Raw genomic sequence first — 24,964 nt, forward strand, 5'->3', positions numbered from 1 at the left:
CCATGTGCCTAGAGCCTGTGCTCCGCAACAAGAGAAGCCACCGCAATGAGAAGCCCGCACACCGCAACAAAGAGTAGCCCCTGCTTGCTGCAACTAGAGAAAGCCCATGCACAGCAACGAAGACCCAACATAGCCAAAGAGAAAAAGAAAAAAAGAAAAAAAAAGAAAATATGTTAAGAGGGTACATCTCATTTTAAGTGTTCTTAACCATTAAAAAAAAAAAGTGAAGAGACACAAACTCTTGGGAGGCGATGGATATGTTTACCACCTTGATTATGATGATGGTATTATGAGTATACACAGATGTTCAAACTCATCAAATTATATACATTAAATACATGCAGTTTTTTGTGTGTATCATACCTCAATAAAGCCATAAAAAAAGTTTATAGAAGTATTTAGTTTGTTCACAAGCGACAACACCTGTAGTCTTAAAACATGTTTTTAAAATTATACTTTCCGTTTGTTTTCCAAAAGAAACAACATATTCCGACACACAGAAAGGAAGAAGGGAGGAAGATGTGAGGTAAAGGGAATGCACTAGGTGACTTTACAGGTGGGTTCGTAGCAGCCACTTACAGTAAGTTCTTACTGGCTGGAACTTACTCGGCCACATTTAGAGGCTAGAAAATGTCAGTCATCTTTCTTCTGGGGAGCCACGCACACAACTAAAAATTCTATTGTCACAGAAGAAGGAAAGAACAGAGATTTGGGGACAATCAGCCCCTGCCAATCTGGGTGCCTACAATTTCCAACCAAGGCAACTTATACAAATCATATACTACGTGATAGGTGTTCTTTCAATGACTGCAATTTAAAAGCAAGAAATTTTAAGGCATTAAATCACTGCAGTACTTACATTTGGGGAATCCCACACAACAACGACACACACTTAAGAATCCAGCAATATGAATATCTAACTTCACATTTTAGAAAATCAAAATTTTGAGAGTAGAGCTTTATCATGTGGCCCAAGTTGCTAACATAAGGATACAAGTTCAATAAGGAATTAAAGCTACAATATATAAAGAAATTCTACAAAGAAAAAGACAAGAAACTCAACAGAAAAATCTGCTAAAACATATATGGATACAGGATTGACAGAAAGGGAAGCAAAAATGGCCAAGAATATGACCTTTGGATTAAGAAAAAGCAGACGGATCATACACATTGACTTTCACTCTCTCCTCTACTCAAATAAAATGAGAGGTAATAGATTTTTCTTTTGGCATAGAATGTGAGATGAGTCAATCACAGCAAAAAAAAAATTTCTGGAAAGGCAAAAAGCAGATGGAAGAAAGGTAAATGATTTAGCAGACCCTAGAAAGCTGAATGAAGCTAAGCCAATTGTGAGGAAAACTGAGAAGCAATCTCACTTACCCGACAAAACCTTCCAGGATCTGGGAGGCTCCACTTGACTCTAGAAAAGGGGGTAAATTTTAGCTATATCAAGGGAATCTGTCCGAGAATCCCTCTAAGAATTATTTAGATCTCCAGATGCCCTACCTTACTGAACACAGATGACCTCCCTCCCCAATCCTAGAAGATCAGTGGTTCACTCTCGGGATAGAGGAAAACATGGGGCTTCTACTGGGAGTCCAGGGACACCGTGTGAGTGAGGGAATCATACGGAGAACAGAGTACAGGGGGAGCAGACTGCTGAGGTGTCATGTCCAGTTTTCTTCCCAGTCAGGTTGCAAATGGCTGCCTGGCCTATACCTGTAGGCAGGAGTCTGGAAGCTCTTTCTCTGAGAACCTAATTGGTCCTAGAATCAAGCCTACAGATATTTCCTGCCATCAGGGGCTCCACAAGTAGTAGCCCAGGGAGGTGACTCTGCTGAGAAGCCCACATTCCAGTACAGAGCTTACAGGAAGTTGCTGAGTACTCCAACCAGAGATTACAGAGATTATAAATGCATTCAGAAAACAAGAGGAGGGCTTCCCTGGTGGCGCGGTGGTTGGGAGTCCGCCTGCCGATGCGGGGGACGCGGGTTCGTGCCCCGGTCTGGGAGGATCCCATATGCCGCGGAGCGGCTGGGTCCGTGAGCCATGGCCGCTGAGCCTGAGCGACCGGAGCCTGTGCTCCGCAGCGGGAGAGGCCACAACAGTGAGAGGCCCGTGTACCGCAAAAAAAAAAAAAAAAAAATGACAGTAAAAAAATGAAATAAAAGGATGGGAAGATGATGATGACATGCTCTTTCAGAAAGCAGAACAAAACACAAAAGAGGAGCAAAACAATAACTGGAATTGAAGAAAATTGGAACTGAAGTCCAGGATGTTCAACGTGGGAATATGCGAGTTAAAGAGAAAACAGAAAATGGGGATGACGACAGCATCAAACAAACACAACCGTCCTGCTCCCCAAACTCTTGCTGCCTGAACTGAACAGATGATGAAAATAAATTCTGAGGTAGTGCTCTCTGGAGGAAACACTATTCCTGGATCCTCTGACACGGCCCGCTCTGGTTGCTTGCTATCTGAACTCAGCAAATGAATCAATTTGGATAACAAGGGATTTCTGCATTTGAAAAAAGAAATTTCCCTAAAACAAGGGTTTAAACGTTGACAGAACTATAAAACCAGCTGCAAACGACAGAACCTGCAAAATCTGATGAAAACCGATCACACAAAGGCACATCATTGAGAAATTCAGAACACTTGCAACAGGAAGACACTTCTACAAGACTCCAGAGAGAGAGAGAGAAGAAGCAAGGGGGGGGGGGGGAAGGTCATCAACCGAAGTACTGGGAATCATGACGGCATCCAAACAGAAGCTGGAGTGGAGGAATGCCTTCAAAATCCCAAAGGCAAATCATGTCCAACCTTGAATTCCAGACCGACCCACACTGTCAATGAAATATAAAAGTAAAGGTATGTGGGATGTCAAAAATTGACATCTCCTACAAGGACCCTTCTCAGGAAGGAGGAGATGCACAGCAAAGAAGGAGGTAAACAAAGGAGGAGGAACCATGAGATAAGGGAATAGGGGGCTCAAGAGAGACGAAAGAACTGACAGCTATGGGGCCCCAGGACCAGAGCTGTGCACGAGGCAGGGCAGCACTATGGGCCCCAAGAAGAAGGACCTGACACAACACCCCAGGCATCTAAACGCACAGAGAGGAGAATCAGACAACTCGGGGACTGGAGCAACGATAAGAATATTCAAAACTCGCTAAACAAACAAAAAATCAGACAAAATTTATAAGAAAGGAAGAGTAAACGCTGAGCACGGCACAGCTTTGAGTAGTGTCTCCAAAGGTTTAATTACGTAAACACTTAATATGGATTGAACCAAAGCTGACACAACCACACTGGAGAGACAGTAAAGCTGTGGGTTTGCTGGGGGCAGGCAGGGGGGTGTGGAGAGGAAAAGGGCTCAATCCTGTATTACACACTGGGAAGTCGGCAGGTAAGGGCTAACACTAAGGGAAACAAAGAGAGTGGTTCCTCAGAGGACAGAAAAACAGGGTGAAGAAAACAAGCGAAGACTTGCTGCTGCTTCTTACCCAGCTGCGTTGGTCAATCTGACTGTTTAAGCTACGTGCAAACAAAATTTTAATAAGGGCTTCCCTGGTGGCACAGTGGTTGAGAGTCCACCAGCCGATGCAGGGGACACGGGTTCGTGCCCCGGTCCGGGAAGATCCCACCTGCCGCGGAGCGGCTCGGCCCGTGAGCCATGGCCACTGAGCCTGCGCGTCCGGAGCCTGTGCTCCGCAACGAGAGAGGCCACAACAGTGAGAGGCCCGTGTACCGCAAAAAAAAATTTAATGAAAACTAACAAACAAAATGAGGATCCCGGACAGATGTGGGAGGGCGTTCCACGTGGAGTAATGCAGACTGAGGAGGCCCTACCATGTGTCAGGGGTCACGGGGGGCTGTAGGAGCCACAACTAAGAAAACACCATGGACCAACCACACTGTGGTGGTGAGGCCAGATGGGGGCGGGCGATTCACAGAAGAAGAGCTGACCTCATACACAGAGGATGTAAAGCCATTAAGAGATTTGGGGTAGAAGATCCACGTGACACGTTTAGGGGGATGAATCTGGTAGTGCTGAGCAAGGGGCACTGGGGAATGAGAGGCAGAGGCGCCAGTTAGAACGAAATGTCAACAATCCAAGAAGAGTTAATGAGCACGAGTTTCCATAACAAGGTAAAGGATAGTATAATGAGGGCGAGAGAGTGGGAGAGAGGTTAAAACTCACTAGAAATCAAGGAAATACACATCAGAACAACAACCTATTACTTCGTATCTATCAGAATGGTGCAGAATGAGAAAGGAGAATACTATCAAGTTTTTGCAGTGATTTGGAACAAGGGAAAATCTGACACACAGCTGGTGCATGTTTAAACTCGTAGAGCCATTATGGAAAAAATAAAATAAAAATATGGCAGTAATTAGTGAACTTAAGTATGTTTAAGCCCTATCTGATCACTCATCTTAAAGACACATGTTTGGAAACGTTGAAGGCAACACTGTAGTTAGTAATGGGCGTTGAAGGCATGGAGGTATACACTAGGGAATGGAAAAGTAAAATATAGTACGTGAATGTTACAGAATACTATGCAGAAGTAAGAACTGATACCAAATTAGATATAACTTAAAAATACAGTGTTAGGTGAGAACCGTCAAAAAGAGAAATGAGCTTTATAACACAGAACCATGTATGAAAATCAACCACACACACTTACAAACACCACTGACAACTCTGCAAGGGCTCCTGCACATCGAAGGACATACGCCACATCAGAATGTGTGCTTGGCTGGTTGTGAGAAGCAGGGCGTGACCAGGGGAAGAGGAGTGCAAGAGGGCGTCAAAGACAACGGAAGTGAAATGACTGAAACAGGAGAGGAGCCTTCCAGGTAGCAATAAGGGAGGTAAAGTACGATGGATTCAACTGTCTACAGCAGAGAATCAAAAACACCGTCACTGCTCAACACTAAATCCCACCCCCAAAGAAAGACAGGACAGAATTGGGATGAAGTAGAGAGAAATATAAGTGGTGTCAAGTACAAAAAAAAAAAAAAAAGAGGATTTAGAATCAGAAGACATGGATTTCAAGTCTGACTCCCAAATCTTCTAGGTGTATGGCCTAAAATAAATATTCTACCTTCTATGCCTCATTTTCCTTAGGCATAAAAAAGGAAGATACTGTAACTTCTCCTTAGAGTAACTGTGAGAATTAAACTAGAAAATTTTCTATAAATGTCAGGTTGCTTTTAAGCCCAGAAACTGGAAGACAGTCCAAATTTAAAGTGGCCCTTATGTAGCATCACAAATGTGGTATACAGTGTGTCAATCTCTGGGATACGGTGCCATAGACACACAGTCTCGTGGTACCCACCTGCTGCCCAGTAGATAATTCTGAGAATCACAGTTTTGAATCAATTGTTGTGTCTTTTTGTAAGTTTTCTACTGGTCCCCACCTTGGGAAGACTACTTCTACTGAAAATAAGTTTTCTGACACTCCGTGGAAAGGAAATCACAAAGGGTCCATTTATCAAAGCTGAGAATCACATTAATAGACAAGGAAGCAGGCTACCTACCCCGCCCAACATCACACCCCATCATCTGGGCCTGGATCACAGCTCACACGATTCAAATGGGAGAATTCTCTCCCCGAAGCAAGTTTCCATTATATTTCAGTTCCCTAAATTTTAAAGGCAGTGGCCCTTGGACATGAGCAGGCCACTCACAGCCATGAGTAAAGAGTCAAGAAGAACCAAACATAATCCCTTCTAGAAAATGTCACCTTTCCTGGTGTCTGTCCTTTTCTCCCACAGCTGAGAGGGAAAGCTGCAGGGCAACTGCCTCCTCTCCCTTGCATATAATCTGCTCATTTCTTCCTCAAATTTCCAAAAGACTCCACTCCTCAGCTGCTAGGCCTCTCCTCATCAGCTCTAACAATTAACACCTTGCTTTCCCTCTAAAATCTGTGCAGTCTTCCCAGCTGCCCTGTGCTCTCCACCCACCACAGTCATACCAGCAACAATTTTAAAGGCACATGCATGCTAACTTACACCTCATCAGTAGAAAACCATTGTTTCAGGAAACTCTATTATCTAGATTATTTTTTTGTCCATATGTTTACAATGAGCATCTTCAGATACTTGCTATTATAAACTGAAATATCCAAAATAATTAAGGACGAACTATGTATCAAAGTAGGTTATTATCTAACCTAATTCTATTTTTTTTTCTTTTTTTTTTTGCGGTACGTGGGCCTCTCACTGCTGTGGCCTCTCCCGTTGCGGAGCACAGGCTCCGGACGCGCAGGCTCAGCGGCCATGGCTCACAGGCCCAGCTGCTCCGCGGCATGTGGGATCTTCCCGGACCGGGGCACGAACCCGTGTCCCCTGCATCGGCAGGCGGACTCTCAACCACTGTGCCACCAGGGAAGCCCCCTAATTCTATTAAATATAATATTTATAGAGAAAAATTTCATTTGCCATTTGTGGTGAAAAACTGTATTCCAAAGAGAATTTATACTTAATGCATATTCCTTATAATAGAACTCTCAACTTCCCATGAAACTGCAAGAATCATGATAGCAAGAAATACCACCTACCACTTTCAACAGTACCACTACTACCATTAATGAATGATAGTAATATAATAATAAACAATAAGGATTATCATGTGTCAGGCACCATATTAAGTCCTTTCCATGTATTAATTCATTTAACACTCAGCAACCCTGTGAGACAGTTAACATCCCTGTTTCATAGAGGAGGAAACCAGCATAGAGAGAAGGTAAAGACTGGCCAAAGTCCCACAGGCAGTGGAGCAGGATGAAAAGCCAAGCAGTCAGAGGCTAGAGCTGTTCACCATTCAACACACTGCCCCCACTGGCTTCAAAACAGCCAGAACAGGGCTTCCCTGGTGGCGCAGTGGTGGAGAGTCTGCCTGCCAATGCAGGGGACGCGGCTTCGTGCCCCGGTCCGGGAAGATCCCACATGCCGCGGAGCGTCTGGGCCCGTGAGCCATGGCCGCTGAGCCTGTGCGTCCGGAGCCTGTGCTCCGCAACGGGAGAGGCCACAACAGTGAGAGGCCCGTGTACCGCAAAAAAAAAAACAAAAAAAAACAGCCAGAACAATGCTTTATAAACAGTGGAGCTTCCCTACGTGGGTACTGGACTTCACACACTGCAGATGCTCAATAAGTATAGAATGAATGTGTGAAAACTTAAATTATTGCATGAACATCTCTGGATGAGAAAATGTGCTAAAAAGATTGCTTTAAAATTATATTATTACATTGTCGAGAAGGAAGATGAGGTGGAGGAAAAGCAGAAAATCTTTTGGCATATCATTGTGACTCTTCAGAAGGGTAAAGGGGACTAGAGACTCATATTCACTGAAAAACAGGAAAACAAACTCATTTTGTGGGACTAGTGACTACAGAGTATTTTTAGGAACATTTCAAGGCTTATTAGTTCTGGGGTGGGGTGGGGTGTGATGAATTGGGAGATTGGGATTGGCATATATACACTAATATGTATAAAATAGATAACTAATAAGAACCTGATGTATAAAAAAATTAAAATTCAAAACTTCCCCAAAAAAAGTAATTTAACTTATAATTTCTTATATGATATCCCAACCCCAGTAAACTTTTCCATGTACTCCATCATATAAAATCGGATTAAGATATGTTACATTTAAAACTGCTCCTATCTTCAACATGCATTTCAGACAACTCACAGCATCAAAATTCTGAGACCCAAGGGGGTTAAAAACCAAACACAGAAAGTCCATCCCTAACTCCAAAGACTTACAACCACCAGGCTAGGCAAAACAGCTAGGACAATTCATAAAAAGAAGTCAAAGCAACTAACTCAGAGTGATCATTTAAACTTCTAGATGCTTTAGGCAGAAATAATTTATACATGATACAGAATACAAAAAAAAAACCCAAAACAAGTTGAGGGCCTTATTGTCAGGAGCTGGAGTTTTTTCATCAGCAACTTTAGTGCCACAGAGACTCAGCTCACTGAGGTCCGCATCAGCTCCCTTGCAGCGGCCAAGTCCAAGACCTGACACGGGCGGGAGAAGCAAGCAGGGAAGGGCACAGAAAGGCAGGAAAGTGGATACTTGGTTTTAAGATGACAGAACACAAGGGAACTTTGGGCTTGGCAAATTGAAATGACTCATTTTACAAATGGGAAAATACCTCATGACTTACCCGGCAGCACAGAGCTAATGAGAGACAACTTCAAGATCAGAGCCCAGGGCCATTCTCGCGGCTGTGCTGCTTTACTGTTCATGGAATTTTTTGGTGTTCTGAACGTAGTAGTGTGCCTACAGCTTTTACTGACTACATTAACTCAGGGGTTTTCATTTTCTGGACACTGTACAGTACTTTCCATTCTTGACAGAACTGTTTGTTCCTCTTTTCCCAACGTAAAAACAAAAGGAATACACGAGGACCTACTGCACAGCACAGGAAACTCTACTCAACACTTTAATAACCTATATGGGAAAAGAATCTAAAAAGGAATAGATACATGCATACGTATAAGTGAATCACTTTGCTGTTCACCTGAAACTAACACAACACTGTAAATCAACTATACTCCAATAGAAAGTAAAAAATTTTTAAATAAAAAAACAAAAGCAAAAGGAATATGCCTATTATCTTATTAGGAAAAATGACTCACGAGCTTAAACATCTTCAATTCACCACTGTCCTAATTAAAATTTAGTGAGCAAAGATTGACTTTAAAGAAAATAATAAAAATCCATTATACTGTACTTTGTATTTACGCATGACCTCTACTCCAAAGCATCATGACATCCCTATAAAAAAAAAGTGGGGAAAAATTATAATAATTAAAATCTTATGGGCAGGGAAAGAGAAGTTAAATTTCTTGCTCAAGAGCATCTAGCAGGATGGATAACACTGAACAAAACTTCTCATGCCCCAGGAAAGCAACCATTGATGACATTACTAAATATTTAAAAAGCACCAGATGCTGGAAAAACTGGACAGCTACAGGTAAAAGAATGAAATTAGAACACTTCCTAACACCATACACAAAAATAAACTCAAAATGGATTAAATATCTAAATGTAAGGCCAGACACTATAAAACTCTTAGAGGAAAACATAGGCAGAACACTCTATGACATAAATCACAGCAAGATCCTTTTTGACCCGCCTCCTACAGAAATGAAAATAAAAACAAAAATAAACAAATGGGACCTAATGAAACCTAAAAGCTTTTGCACAGCAAAGGAAACCATAAACAAGATAAAAAGACAGCCCTTAGAATGGGAAAAAAATTTTCAAATGAAGCAACTCACAAAGGATTCATCTCCAAAATTTACAAGCAGCTCATGCAGCTCAATATCAAAAAAAAAAAAACAACCCAATCCAAAAATGGGCAGAAGACCTAAATAGACATTTCTCCAAAGAAGATCTACAGATTGCCAACAAACACATGAAAGGATGCTCAACATCACTAATCATTAATGTAAATCAAAACTACAATGAGGTATCACCTCACACCAGTCAGAATGGCCATCATCAAAATATCTAGAAACAATAAGTGCTGGAGAGGGTGTGGAGAAAAGGGAACCCTCTTGCACTGTTGGTAGGAATGTAAATTGATATAGCCACTATGGAGAACAGTATGGATATTCCTTAAAAAACTAAAAATAGAACTACCATATGACCCAGCAATCCCACTACTGGGCACATACCTTGAGAAAATCATAATTCAAAAAGAGTCATGTACCACAATGTTCACTGCAGCTCTATTTACAATAGCCAGGACATGTTAACAACCTAAGTGTCCATCAACAGATGAATGGATAAAGAAGATGTGGCACATATATACAACGGAATATTACTCAGCCATAAAAAGGAACGAAACTGAGTTATTTGTAGTGAGGTGGATGGACCTAGAGTCTGTCATACAGAGTGAAGTAAGTCAGAAAGAGAAAAACAAATACCATATGCTAACACAAATATATGGAATCAAAAAAAAATGGTTCTGATGAATGTAGGGGCAGGACAGGAATAAAGATGCAGACATAGAGAATGGACTTGAGGACATGGGGAGGGGGGAAGGGTAAGCTGGGACGAAGTGAGAGAGTGGCATGGACATATATACACTACCAAATGTAAAACCGATAGCTAGTGGGAAGCAGCCGCAGAGCACAGGGAGATCAGCTCGGTGCTTTGTGACCACCTAGAGGGGTGGGATAGGGAGGGTGGGAGGGAGACACAAGAGGGAGGGTATATGGGAATATATGTATACGTATAGCTGATTCGCTTTGTTATACAGCAGAAACTAACACACCATTGTAAAGCAATTATACTCCAATAAAGATGTTAAAAATAATAATAATAAATTAAAAATGAGAAAAAAAAATAGAAATCACCAGGAAAGTCATGTCAAGAGAAACTACCAAAGAAAAGTTAACTGGAAATTTTAGTAAGTCAAATTCTGCCCCTTACTCTCTCACCAAAATGCTTTGCAGTCTTAGCATCAAGCAAGTTGGAAATTTAGACTTCTGCTTCTCAAATCCATTCCATTCACTTAAATGGCTTTAAAAAGCAAAACCCTGGCTGCAAAGCGATTTATTAGAAGAAAAGAATACATGATGCTTGTGTTAATGGGCCACAATAACAAATCAATGCAAGGCATTTACTTTGCCATTAAAGTATCTGAGGATACTTGTAAATTTTACTTTCTTGGTTCTTAACAAGATGTAACAGAAAGCAACAAGGCTTGCTGCCCCAGTTAAGTGTGGTTCTATACCACTGTGCACGTATGATGCTCATCTCCAGAGTTCGAAAACAGACTGTAGGCACAATCAAGATTCTTTAACCTACTTCCCATGGTAATATTACAAGGCCCTTCAGCCTTTGGGCAGGTCTTAACTTCTTTGCAGGCAAAGCCCACTGTGGCCCAGCACATGAAACAGTCAAGATGCATCCAAAGAGGGGTTTTCATTTAATGTAGGAGGGTATGGATAAGCAATGGTGACAGAAGAAAAACAACAGTATCAATCCACCCCAAACACAGTTGTTCCAGGCAGCAGGCGGCCAGGAAGCAAGGGCTATAAAGCACCAAGCCCAGGACCAGGATAAACGGCGGCACGGTAAGGCCCAGGAATGAGTCCAACGTGCAGCTGGCAAAGCAGGCATGAATAACAATAGCCAAAACCACCACCCCAAGAGCAACAGTGGATTGTACAGATGGGCAAGGAAGGCAGAGGGCCCAGGGACAGGAAGCATCAAGCGTGAGTGGGGCCCAACCCCCTTTTTTTTTTTTTTTTTGCGGTACGCGGGCCTCTCACTGCTGCGGCCTCTCCCGTTGCGGAGCACAGGCTCCGGACGCGCAGGCTCAGCAGCCATGGCTCACGGGCCCAGCCGCTCCGCGGCATGTGGGATCTTCCCGGACCGGGGCACGAACCCGTGTCCCCTGCATCGGCAGGCGGACTCTCAACCACTGCACCACCAGGGAAGCCCCGGGCCCAACCACTTTAAAAGCTATTCTCAACCCACCGCAAGGAAGATGGGCATGCTTGGGACCATGGATACAGACAAATGAAACACCTGCCTGAAGAGTGGGAAGGAAGAGGAAAGGGGCAAGCGGTTCCCACCCAGAGAAGATGTTTTTAACAGGAGTTAAGAGGTGTGGGAAGTATGGGAGAGGAAAGAAAAGAGAGAGATGGAGGGAAAAACAGAGAGAAGAATGGAGCCCAAGCTAGGATTTGAAGTGAAAACCATGGACCATATTGAGGGTACACACCAGGGCATCAGTTATGCAACATACATGTAACCCAAATTTCACTGACTGTCACTTCTTCCTGAAGCATCTGTTAGGGGATTTTTTATTTTTTCCTGTATGTTTGCTGGTAGTTTTTTAAGGCCTGCTTTTATTGCTCACTTGTCATTCTACTTACAGTAAAGATTAATAACACTGCATATGGTGTGTGATGAATAAGAAATCCAACTTATATGGCACTAGGTATAAAATTCTGCAGTATATCCCTTTGAGTGTATAAGAATCCCACTTAACGTGAAGAGTTTCCTATGCAGAGAAAAGAAGTGAAACTTATTTGTGTATTTGTCATGCTTTGGTCTGCAAATAGGCTCAGAAAAGTAATCTGTGAAAATGAAAACTGTGTTACCCGACGATACTGTCAAACTGAAAAACGTTTTGCGAAGTTACAGTAAACTTCAACGCATCCAAAATCTACTCAACCAAAAAGCCAAGATTAACATAATTTGTTTTGGCTTTAATTCTACATGTAAAAGAGGACTGGAAAAATAAAAGCCATGTCTGCCTTCTTTGGGAGGGAAGCGGGGGGGATGAAATTCAACTCAGTGGGAAAAAAATCTGCTACTTCCCCTTCCATTGTGAGGCCTCTAAGAGAAAGGGGAAAGCAAAGATTTGGAGTTAGAAATTATTAATGATTCTTTAGATTAGCAAAAGGAGATTCAGAACTGGGCACCAGGGTCAGGGAAAGCTGTAGTACTCTGCATAACATAAGAGCTCAGAATTATTTTTTTAACTTACTGGGAGCCATTAAGGGACGAGAGAAGGAGGGTCAGGTGAATGATGGGTGGCCAGGCACAAGCTGTTGGATCCTGACGAGGGAACTTGTAAAATACGGTCTAGTATTCAATTCCAAGCTTCTTTTTGTTTCTGGAGGTCTAACTTTTCCGTTTCCCTTATCTTCATAAAGCTAATTCTACATGGTCTTCTGATAAAAAGGAAAAAGCAAGGGCGAGGGGTTGAGTGCTCGTGTGAAGAGGTACAAAGTGCAACAGGATAGCAGGTTCGAGACACTGAGACAGAGACAGGGCTGGGGCCAGCTGTCCCTAGCCTCTGCCCAGCCCCAGAGCCCGGAAGGGAGCTCTGACCTCCTCCCGTCGCTTTTGAAAAGGGTCCAACTAAATTCACTGGACTCTCAAAGAATAGGTTACAGTAGGTTTTGTACTCCGAGAAGACAGATTTAAAGCAGTCAAAATGGTAGCTACTATAGGATGCCTTTTTTTTTTTTTTGCGATATGCGGGCCTCTCACTGTTGTGGCCTCTCCCGTTGCAGAGCACAGGCTCCGGATGCGCAGGCCCAGCGGCCATGGCTCACGGGCCCAGCCGCTCCGCGGCATATGGGATCCTCCCAGATCGGGGCACGAACCCGTATCCCCTGCATCGGCAGGCGGACTCTCAACCACTGCGCCACCAGGGAGGCCCTATAGGATGCCTTTTAAAACCAGAGCACCCTGTTGGTATAAGTAGATTTGGCTGTCAGTGAAAAAGAAAATGTTCAAGATATGTATCTATGAGTTGCCTCCATCTCTTGAACAAGAATAACAACCTACTTTTCCTGTCAGCTAGTCATGGACATGCAGGCGAGGCGAGTTAAACTGCTGGCCACAAAGTGCAACTTAATTTAACAGCTTTAAAAGAAAATGTATTCTCTCCTTTAAAAATGGGTATAAAATTCAAAAATCGTTAGAGACAGCAACTCTTAAAAGTTGTTTTTGTCATACATAAGAGAAATGAGGAAAGACAAAACAAGAGAAAAATAAAATGGGGAAAAATAAAATAAAATACAAAGGGAGAAGAATAAGATGAAGGGTGAAAAGGAAGGAAGCCAAGAATGTACAGTGAGGAGAAGAATCGGATGAAGAGAGAGATGGAGACACAGGGGGAGAGAAAAACAAAAAGTGAAACAGAGTTAATGCAACCACTTCTTCACAAGTTTCTCAGAGCCTCAGTTTTCTCATCCATAGAACGGGTACAAAGAAATCTCTCTCATAACTTTACCATCATCATTTAAATAATATATGCAAAAATCACATATAAAAATGCATACCCATATGCAGTCAAGAGTAAGAAGTGGAAGCAAAAAAGAGGAGATCTTAATATATAAAATGACCGTGAAGGAAACCTGCCATTGTGAACTTGGGGGTGTTCCTACAACCTACTCCGAAATGTTCACTGACCTCTATTCACAGGTTTTAATCTCTTGAACTTTATTACTGATAGAGCATTCATTTCAGCCCACCAGAAAGAAAATTATTTTCCAGTATACAAGGGTGAGGGCAAATGTAGACCTTGGTCCCTCATGGGGTCCAATACTCAAGACGGAAATGAAAATGAATCCCTCAAACGAGGGCCTTGAGGTATTGTAGAACAAAATAACACTATTAGTCATCTTCCGCACAGGCCAGATTTATTTTGCTCTTTCTACATACCAGACACCACACTAAGGCATTTCAGATCTGTTCTTTCAAAATGTCACAACAATCCTTTTCGGTAGGTTCTTTTATTAAGTTCATCTTACAAATGAGGAAACTGAGGGCCCAAATATAAGTCACTTGCCCAAGGTCCCAGCAATAAGGGGGAAGTTAGATTTCAAGCCTGGCTTTTAAAAATTATACCAAATTTCGTGATTCTCAAGTTCCTTCTAAGTACCAGAGAAAGAATAAATTATAGCCAGGAAAGCTTTAATATAAGCATATTACAGTTTTTCTTAATTTTCCACCCAAATAGCAAGTCTAATATTGAACATAAAGTAACCCTCAATTTAGACTCATTCACCTAATTTCCATTAATACTTCCTAGATTACGAGATTTCAGGTAAGGAAGACACTTTGGGGTCCGAGTTTCTTCACCTGTAATTGAAAACGTTCCAAAGGATGGCCCCAATTCTATCAAATAATAGAAAATTACTCTGCAAACCCTCCTCGACCTTCCCAGAAATTCTAAGGCAATAATGATCTTTTTCCTGCTGAAACATGATGGAAATCTCTGAATACATGTCTTCTGGAATAGTTTGAAGAAAGCACCCACCTAAACAAAGGTTTCATTAACTTCGAATTCGTAAAATATTGTAGAAATCCAGGCCATGCACTGTCATCCTTGACTTACATGAGAGCTTTGCTAAGCTGTTAACCGTTACTGAATAAGAAATGTAAGGATTGTGCTTTTTAATTTAAAAAATAAAGAAGTAAACAAGAGCTCTGTAAGCTTTAGTAGTATATAAACACCTATACCGAACACTTTGGCTTTTTTTTAATTTCCCTGCACTAGGGCTTGCTATTCAGAATGAAAATGCCAGCAAAACCTTCCTCACTTGCCTGAGACTGTGGTTACCCTACTTCTAATAAACAAGGCAGCTTTCTGTCTCTGACGTCCCATTGCTCAACAGGGTTGAATCATGGCAGCTTGCACAGCCATGACCCCTGAGTGCACTCATGCTAAAGAGTGTCTGCTTTGATTCACTCCTATTGTAGGAAACTACTTATCAGAGGACACCTCTTGCTTTCTGAATTGAAAATACTTGCATCACTGAAGCTGAAAAGGAGCGAATTTCTCACGCTCAGGCTTAGTATCTCATTATCTCTAAATTTATCTCCATTTGGTTGATGTCCCTGGACTTTTTCTAAGTCTCTGAAGGGCTAGAGCTCTGTGTACACTTTTAGATCATTTCGGAAGTGGTTACAACAGCATCCGGTAGATGATTCTCTAATCAAATATTCATTTATGCTTTTCTGAAGGATCTTTAGCGACAGAGCCCACAAGGCAGAGTTCAGAATCCCAAAATTTTAATGCAGTTCAGGTTACACAAAAAAACTGTTTCCAAGTGATAGATCTTTTTCTTAAGCTTTAAGAAATACAACTGAACAGTATTTTCTCCCACAATGGGGCTGTTCTGAGGTCATTTACTGTCCAGCATAGTATCCAACTTGTTTTCAATATGCTGATAAATTATACATGATGCACGTCCCACTTCCTTTACTTTGCTCATAATCTCCTACAGGACTGTGCCAGCAAAAAGGGCAGCCTTTGCATTTCTGACCTTTTTGAGAAAGAAAGAAGGTTGGGGGTGGGGGGAGAGGGAGAGAGGCAGAGAGAGAGAGAGGGAAGGAGAGAGAGAAAGACAGAGAGAGAGAGAGAGAGAGAGAAAGAAGGAAGGAAGGGAGGGAGGGAGGGAGGGGAAAAGGAATCTGTCTTGCTGCTCCATAAACAAAAGATTTCATCTCCAGCACCATCTTCCTTACCCAGGGCCACCTATTCTTTTGGACAATCCTGGCACCTTGATATTGAGACATCGCTTCAGATAACCTGGAAAGGCTAGAAACGCTCCCCGTCCTCCTGCCTGGGCTGTTACACAAGCCCTCATGCTTCCTGGAGATGTCGGATGCTGTCAGTCAGCAGGGAAATTTTCTGCTTCTGAAAACCTCTCTCTCAGAGCTTCCTCTATGCAGCACCTCCAGCTGCCTTGGAGCACCATGTCAGTGCATGAAAATAGCTCTGGTCTGATGACTTCACTAATTCTCAGCAACAGGCCAGTTGGCAGAACTCGCATGCGGTCTGCTCCTGAGGGGAAGGCAGTGTTTCTTTCCCCACCACCCCCTAATATGAATATTTAGTTTCATTTTGACTCTGGAAGAAGTCTTCTTGCTGAGGTTAGAGTCAGCACACACCTAACGCCAGAATTTCAAAATGCTGGAAGGAGGCCTGAAGGAAAAGAGCTCACCGATAGCCAATATGAAACATCCAGAGGCTATGAGTATTTTTCACGCTAAACTTTAAGAACATCAAAACTGCTCGGGAAACCAACCTTACATAACATGTTCTCATTTCATTCATTTCAGGGCCAAAGCTTCCTGAAGAACATTTGCAATAACTAATAATCACCCACATTTTTAAAGTCCGACTTCTCATGTTTACTCCTTTTCTACAAATAAGAAGACTGACAAGGTATCAAAGTAAGAATTAATTACCACTACGCCTAATCAGCCGAAGCTGACTAAGGGCCTCTAAAGGCATTTTTTGCCATCACAGCAAGCTTTAGTGATGAATGCTCAAATGGATTTTGAAATTAAAAAAAAAAAAAAAAAGTACAAGGCATTTCATGCAATGAAAAAGGTGTTCTTTTGTATTAGATTACCAAGTTTTCTTTTATTGTTTATAATTTTCCCTTATCCCTTATAGAGTTTTTCACTTCCCTTTGCAGTAAGAGAATATTCTAAGAGAAAAGTAGGACTGTCTGACATTCCGGTACCATAACTCAGTGCTATGTCCACACTGAACTTTGATTCCAAAAGAGAGCATTTACATTAACTGCTTCAGTGCCCTATAGACACAAGATTTATGCCCAGAGGAAAAGCTCCCATATGATTCTATGGACACAGAGCTACTTATATCAGTGGTTCACTGATTTAAGATGGTTCCTCTAAAAGGGGTGCAATAACTGTTCCCAAGAGAGAAAAGCAGTAACATTCTACTCCCAGCATCCCTCACTTCCACACCCTGTCTCCTGTCTGTCACAGTTACCAAGAGCATCTAAACAGTACTGCCATCTTGCAACCATGATGGTAGGAAACCACCCTTCTCCACCATCTCCAAACGAAACACTGCAAAGGAATCTTGAGAAAACACATGGGCACATAGATAACAATGAATTATTTTAATGGATTTTATCATATAATTTGTTCATTCCATAAATATATGCTGAGTATGTAGCATGTGGCACAGGCTATCTATGTACTGCCTACAAAGATGAATACTGCCTTCAAGGCTTTCACTCACTCAATCCTTTTAGTTAGGTATTAAATAGCCAGGTAGCCTTAACAAGATGAGACAGATTGCTGCAACATTTTCTTTATGTTACTGCAAGGATTTAGAAAATGTGGTTTTGACAGTACATCCAAGGAAGTGCTGGGTTCCCTTAATTATAAAACCAGGGGCCATTTTGGGCATAGTTCAGAAAAATAACCGTGAAATTAGAGTTACCATGTCTCTCTCCCACAGAAGCTAATAAACAAAGATACAACAGAGATTCTGAATGCAGAAAGGTCAGTTATAAATGTCATTATAGACAGAATAACTCACACAATGATGGAACAGGCTAAGCAGTTTCAGATAGTGACTGCACTAACCATCACATTTTAGACCCATAAAAGATTGCAGTTAGATCTAGTAAAAATCTCGCCTAAATCGTACCTAGAAAGGTTGTGTGAGTTACACAAAGTCATGCAGGTGTTATCATTTTGGAATCATCATAAATTTTATTTATCCTGTGTTTTTCCAATTATACTACTCTGATTCTCACACACACACTTACTTTATACTACGTGTCTGAATTCTATACAAAGATACATATGCACACATACGTATCATGCCTGCCTGCCCCTGAGTCTTACACACACACATTACTCTGTGTCTGATTCACAAACACACACACACACACAAACACATTATACCACTGTGTTGGACTCATATATACACATACACACATATACATTACACTACTCTATTTGACTCTTACACAGTTGATTCATATGCATACACACACACATACACATATGTGCATCAATCACACTACTGTTTGATCTGTACATACAACTTACTCATATGTATCATACTACTTTGTGCCATACACACATACACACCTTATAATACTGTGTATGTTATTTATATTCACACACTTACATATTGGCATATAGACACACTAAAATTTAAAGCAGTAAACCATGGTCGTATTCAAAATACATATTTTTCAATGTGAGAAGTTCAAATGTGAAACAGACACTCATGTAATGATTTCAAAGTTACTGTAACTGATACTGTGTCATAATTTACCTGGACCCTATTTACCTCTATAGGAGTTCCTAACTTGAAAGGAAGAGACATATCTAGGTAAATATGATGACGTGGAAACTCCCTGAGCCCATACCTATCCATTTTCATGAAGACTTTTGTTTCTTGGCTGGAGGATGAGGATATTCGTATTGTTTGTGTTGTAGTTGTCCATCATATGGGGTAAGGAATGGATATGCATGGCAACCAGCAACAGAGAACACTATTATATGTACCTGCTTCAAGACAAATTCCCAGTTTCTAAGCCATAAAGCAGTGTTAGGAGTGACAAGAAGGAAGTACATAATCAACATGGCTTAGGACCCCAGCTACCTGAAGGGACATTCTCCCCTCTGTTCAAGGGCTGACAATCTAGAGAGCTCTGAATGATGTCTCTAGACATACAGAATTAGGGTTCTTTCTTACAAGATTTATAACCAGCAATGATGAGGCCCTCTCAGGGATTTTAGGAAAAGAGGATGTGAGCAAGCAAGAGATCAAAATGGAGAAGGCTCTTCATGGTAACCAGCGGATGGAATAACTCATCAGTACATATAAGATGTCCCTGGGCACCCAGACACAGAAGGATCAGGGGACACTTTAAAGGAGACTGGAAGTGCTACAGGAGCAGGTGGGTGCCTCAACAGGAAATGTGAGCTGCTGTGGATGATACGGTCCATCCACATCCACACTCTAGGAAGGCCAGTGGACACAGAGGTGATACTGAGAAGGTGAAACTTACGTAAAGAGGAAATGGAAACGCCTGTGTGGGGGGGTTTTAGACTGTACTCTGTTATTCTCAAAAAGTCTGCTGAAGCAGATGGTGAATATTTGGAACACGTGCTTTCTCAAGCTACTTGCTCTAACAGTCTAGCATGCTTTTCTTTATCCATAAATAATTTTCCTTTATTATGAAATATGGCCATTTCCAACTCATATATACATTATACTGAAAGAGCCCGTACAGTCAACTATCAGGTCCTACTTTTATGATCCTTTTAGAGAACAGTCTCAGAGTTTTAAATAAGACAGTGAAAAGAAAACACCAAGAATAACAGTAATGTAGTATGAGTGTACACCTCTGGGTGTCAGGCAGGAGAGTTCCACCTAACACTGAAAATCAAAGACTGGGCAGGAGTCCTGCCAAAACAGAGATTACCATACAAAGTAAGTCAGAAAGAGAAAGACAAATACCATATGATATCACTTATATGTGAAATCTAAAATATGACACAAATGAAATTATCTACGAAACAGAAACAGACTCAAAGACATAGAAAACAGACTTGTGGTTGCCAAGGAGCAGGAGTAAGTTTAGGATTAGCAGATGCAAACCAGTACACATAGGATGGATAAACAACAAAGTCCTACTGTGTAGCACAGGGAACTGTATCCAATATCCTGTGATAAACCGTAATGGAAAAGAATATATATATACATATATATATATATATGTATATATATATATAACCGTATCACTTTGCTGTAGAGCAGAAATTAACACAACACTGTAAGTCATCTATACTTCAATAAAATTAAAAAAAAAAAAAAAAGCATCATCACTCCAGACTTGGAAGACAGCTATAACAGGTCACTAGCCAACTCTTAAAAATGGGGCATTATTCCTAAAAAGGAAACACATAGCTTAAAGAAAATAAACCTAGGTACTTTGAAGACCATTTTAAAGACTTTATCCATAGCTCAAGGTAAACATCTGCCAAGGATCAAAACGATTAGGCCCTGGGTAGAGGCGTAGGGTACAGGGACAGGGTTGGAGGTGACATATATAGCTAACTGCTTTTCAAAAAACGAAATGAGAGCCCTATCAAGGAATATAGGGAAACCCTCAAAGATTAGAGGGTCAAGGACAAACTACTAATCAGGCCTGCCAAGAAAGAATTTGACAGTAACCTTACTTACAAAGTCCTCCAAAGCCAATAAAAAAAAATGTTGCTTAAAAAGATAAAACCTCAGGAAGTAAAGTAAGATTTTCTGCAAAGCATGTACTTTAGATGAGAGACAGAAAGAGAGAAACTGAATAACTGTTTCTTTGGTCTTTATTGGGAAAAGTATTAAGAATATTGCAAATACCAACTTATCTTTTGAAACAGACAGGCTTGCAGGACTTAATCAAAGAGTCATTAGTTCGAAGGTGGGTCTAAACCTAATTATCAAACAAGATGTAACAGAAATTCGATTGGCATTATCACAGAGTTAAAGATTCAAAGTGGAATGTGCAAACTGTTGGCTCAAATGTAAAATTCTAGTGAGGCCACTGGACAGAAGGATGCAGTTGCTAACAAGGATGACGAGGCAGAATTTTCAAAATGAAGGCCTTTTAAATAGTGAAGAAAAGAACACGTTGAGGGACAAAACCAAACAGGAATTAATGGTGGAATATTGCTGAGCACTCATTCTACTTGAGAGCAACCAACAGACTGGAACAAACCAAAGAGCAGTTTTAAAAATTACATTTTGCCATGGTTAAAGCAGGAGACAAATGACAGAGAAACAGACGTACAAACGTGAGGACGTCCAGGAGACAGGTGCTCACCGCGGTCTTATTTAACATTTTTATAAATGACCTAGAGAGAGTGCACACGAAAGCAGGCACGTTTCTATCCAGCTCTCTTAGTTACCAAAATGCCAAGTAACAAAGATAACATCTTTTAGCGTCAATCTGACAAACATGGTAGAATGCTTTTAACCAGCTTCCACTTAACCAACTGTCCAGATGAACCAAGGATCTCCACTCCCTTTGTAAATCATATTGACTGATGCACCTGGAATGCTCCCAACCAGCAGCCTCCTTCCTGAGCACAGCGAGGGCCTCTGCTGCCATCACCTGAGCCCTATCTGTAGCAAGAGTAGTTCTGATCCTAAACCTGTTCAAGCAGTTATACTTTATTATCGTAATGTGATTTTTATTCAGTGATATATTACTTAAAGCAGTGAAATTGGAGTACGAAAAGAAGCACAGTATCTGTTTCTATGAAAACTACGTTGAACGCTTTCAAGATTTGCAAAGACTAGACCGTAATAAAATACTAATTTTTAAAGCTGTCACTGAATAAGGCATGTGCAATCACAATTGTACGATGAGAAAAATAAATCAAAAATATCTTCAAAAGTGTTTCTAAGGTTTTTAGTTTCGCTCTCAAAATAAACAAATTGGAAATGACAGATAATCCACTATTGGTTTTGGTACGAAAGATAACACTGAATCCCATCTGTGAACTGAAACTGGAAGAAACAGTCTTGGCCTTATATCAAAGGGTTGCCAAAAAATGCTTTTGTAAGTTTTATGTTTAAAATATTTAAGATACGTATTCATCATTTTGATATTTCTCTATTTTAATAACTTTTCTGACTAACTGACCAACTATTGATTCTTACTTCTTTTGTTGAGAAAGCTCTACTGTACTTACCGGTATGCCTACTATATGCCAGGCAGTATAACAGGGACTGTGAATACAATGAAGAAGAAGGTTTCAGAAGCTCTTCAGTGAGTCACAAGTTAATGGGGTAGATGGATGTGCTTCCAAAGAATAGCTATCCATTATACCAAGCACTGAAAATAAACATAAAGTGTCGAAAAGAAAATAATTTAGTCTGAAGAGCAGTAGGGTGAGTTGATAGTGTCAGTGGTGATATAGTTCTGTGAGTTCAGGCACATGCAGACAGAGCCCGTGTGCCAAAGCAGAGCCGCATTAGAGAGCGGTCCCAGACACCGAAAGTTCCCAAACTGTGGAAAGGTTTGAAAGGGAGGGTGGGAGCCTTGTCACGAGGGACCAGGTTATTTAAGTTTCAGACTATAAGTTATGGGGAATCATTATATGTTAAACAAAAGAATGACACCATCATACTTGTATGTTAGCAAAGTATCTTTCCAGTTTAGCAAATGGATGGAGGTAATACAGAAAGAGACCAGCTATGCCATGAGGTTATGAAAACAGCCTACTAAAAAAAATAAAACAACAGAAGAACAATATTGAGGAGATAAAATCAGCCTGATTTGGTGACTGATGAGAGATATAAGTGGTGAGTCAAGTATGGGTCCCAGGTTTAGGGATGGATGTAGCACCTGGTGGTCAAAGATTCATTCATAAAAACAGGAATTTGCAAAGCAGAAATAGAGACACAGACGTAGAAAACGGACGTATGGATACGGGGGGAGGGGAGGGACGATGAACTGGGAGAATGGGATTGACATATATACGCTATTAAGTATGAAACAGATAACTACTCAGAACCTACTGTATAGCACAGGGAACTCTATTCAGTGCTCTGTAGTGACCCAAATGGGAAGATAATCCAAAAGACGAGGGGATATACGCATACACATAGCAGATTCACTTTGCTGTACAGTATAACCTAACCCAACCTTGTAAAGCAACTGTACTGCAATAAAAATTAATTTAAAAAAATAAAAACAGGAAATGCAGGATTCTAAAGGAACAAATAAAGAATGTAGCTGTGGACATGATGAGTGTGAAATGCTACTGTATAACCAAAAGGAGATATTTAATTAAAAGCTGGCTAGCAATAACTGGACAGTTATTCCAAATTCCAACTCCAGAGGCAAGAAGGAAACGATAAACCCATACAGGAGTCTTAGAAGTAACAGTCAGAAAGGAAAGAGCAAGAGCTTGGGAATGATATGGGAGCCAAGAGAAGGGAATTAAAGAAGCAAGCGATCAGCCACATCAACTGCAAAAGCAAGGTCAAATAAGATCACTATAACACCACTGTATTTAGCAGTTACGAGACCATTAGCAAAGGAAGTTTGAGCTTGGTAGCAGGCACATAAGCTCAAGGGTCTTGAGTTGGCGTGTGAAGATCAAGAAGTGGAAAAGAGCTCTTTTAAGAAATATTCCTTCAACTGAAGTGAAAGAGAAAGTGAAGGTACTTCTTAGAGAATGGAACAATATAAAGGAAGAAGTTGGTTTTTTTAAGATGATATAACCTGAGAGATTTTCATAAACGGGGGAGGCGATGAAAAACAGTCATGGGAGACAAGGTGAGGGGTCCAACTTCCCAAAAGCCAGGAAGGACCCAGATTCTAAGAGGACCGACGTCAGGACACACCCAATTCAAAGAACTCGCCTGTCTCAGAAAGGGAAGGAAGGAATGGGTAGAGAACTGGGCTGTGGTAAGCCCACACATTGATCAGGTGAAAAGCTGAGAAAGTTATTCACACAGAGACCTACAGTCTCGGTGACACAGACATTACCTATGAGGGTGAGAGTAGCATTGTTTGGGGAAAAGGAATGAGAAAGGAAGGCAACGAAGTCTTAAACGCCCCCTGTGTGCAATGCAGGGGCCCTCCTGAGACTCTGGAAGTGGGTCTGTAACATTTCCCCGATAATTCATTTCATGAGGAGAAAAAAAAAATCATTTTTAGATGTTTATAGCATCATGGGTGGCAAGTTATAAATAAACTTAGGAAATGTGCCCAAAGGCACTAGGAACAACTCGAAGGTATCTCTCTAGGACACTCTTCACTCACAAAAATATTTTTAAAATTTAAACATGACCCAAGTAGAACTAAAACTAAAGCACACAACATTACCTTTACAGAGCTGTGAGGCCCTTCAAAGTGTTAACCACCAGACCTTACTAAATAATGCACGTTAAAGGCGATACCTACTCACAATTTAATGATCATGAGAATGTGGGAGGGCCATACAAAAATAACATGATGTCTTGGTCTAGAAACAGAAGTCAAATAATCTATGGAATCATACCTGCCCCATGGTATGATTTTATAACCTGTCCATCTAATCCTGGCCACAGTACACTCAGGTCTACCTCATTAAAACCTGAGAGGAATATACATAAGGTTTAGGAAAGAAAAAGTCATTATTTTGTCAGGTAAGGCAGGCAGTAGACCTACATAAAATAATTCCTTAATCTGTGAGACTAAATTTTATTAAGTTAAAAAAAATAATAATGAATAGGAAACTAAAGTGGATTCAACAGAACCAAGTAGTAGTTTAAAGAAATTAAGATGTCAGTGGACTATTTTAAGGGGCAAAACCCAGAAACATGACCCTCCTTGATCGGCCATGAGTCTGACCCTATACAATGATTTTTATTTTAAACCGATGCCAATGGAAAAGAATGAGAAATTCTACATGTGTTACCAGAAAAATGTAAAACACAATGTAATCTAATAACATTTCCTAATCTTCCTTCCCCCTGGAACAAGTAGGCAATATCTCATAGACACTTAAATCACAAAAGTACAGAAAGCAGGGATAGTATTCAAACCTCTTTATGAACCCTTAAGTTATTGCTACAAAAAAAAAAAAAAACTTTTACCTGAAAATACAAATTTATCTGGAA

At 40.9% G+C, this 24,964-nt stretch overlaps 1 protein-coding gene across 4 annotated transcripts in view; it reads right to left on the minus strand.

Moving 5' to 3' along the window:
* The window catches only part of KLF12 (KLF transcription factor 12), a 450,077-nt gene that overhangs the window by 365,353 nt on the left and 59,760 nt on the right, over positions 1 to 24,964 (minus strand). Inside the window, exon 2 of one of the 4 annotated variants that reach the window (XM_060080107.1) lies at positions 1,381 to 1,420. The exons of the other annotated variants lie outside the window; for them this stretch is intronic. The gene's annotated coding sequence lies outside the window, so the exon portion shown is untranslated. The remainder of the gene's footprint in view (positions 1 to 1,380; positions 1,421 to 24,964) is intronic. 4 annotated transcript variants of the gene reach the window in all.

The sequence above is a fragment of the Mesoplodon densirostris genome, chromosome 17, assembly GCF_025265405.1.
Source record: "Mesoplodon densirostris isolate mMesDen1 chromosome 17, mMesDen1 primary haplotype, whole genome shotgun sequence".
NCBI lineage: Eukaryota > Metazoa > Chordata > Mammalia > Artiodactyla > Ziphiidae > Mesoplodon > Mesoplodon densirostris.